Below are 803 nucleotides of genomic sequence, written 5' to 3' on the forward strand. Positions count from 1 at the left end.
CGGGAGCACAAAACAAGTCGGTCGTCCACCGCCGCCGCGCCCTCCTTCTCCTCGGCTCCGCGCACAGCTCCGCTTTCCGCCTCCCGGAAGCCTTTGGCTCCGCCCCTGCTCTTAGGACCGCCTCCCGGGCGTCCTCCCCTTAAAAACAAACACACAAAAGACACACACACACAAGCACACGAGCCCGGGACAGGGCATCGATGCTGCTGCCAACGCGGGGCGCGTGGGTGTTGTGCCGCGTAAAGAGCCAGGAACCCTTTCCAAAGCAGCGCGCTTTGCCATCCACAGCACAAAATTACGCGTAGCAAACGTATACGGGGGGCGGTGCTCAAATCAGACGAACTAAGCGAGTGTAGTGGACGGATTGCATCTAACACCCTGCCGGCTTTAGCCTGGACCCACCTCGCCCAAGAGGGATGGTGTTACGGGCTGCTTGGAAGCCGAGGAATGGCGAGAGGAACTAGCTGGGGAACCACCAAAGGATGAAGACTCAAGTCTGGGGAGTGGAGGTGGGAGTCGGATTTACGTATAAGCTGAACAAGCTGTAGTTTAGGGACCCACTCTCTTGAGCCCCCCAAAAAAATTTAAAAGGGAAAAAACCCCAGGATGTACATTTCCAAAATATACGTTTAAAAAACAAATAAAATAAAACCTACATACAGCAACAGTGTTTTGTTTTGTGTATGGACCTATTAGGTCCATAAATTACCATATAGCATATCTTCAACACAAAAAACAGCGACAATTTGTTGTTGACAAAGGGCAGCTGGACATATAAAGGGCCCCATTACCTTCAGTAGCTT

Source organism: Podarcis vaucheri (genome assembly GCF_965113315.1).
Source record: "Podarcis vaucheri genome assembly, chromosome: 3".
Taxonomy (NCBI): Eukaryota; Metazoa; Chordata; class Lepidosauria; order Squamata; family Lacertidae; genus Podarcis; species Podarcis vaucheri.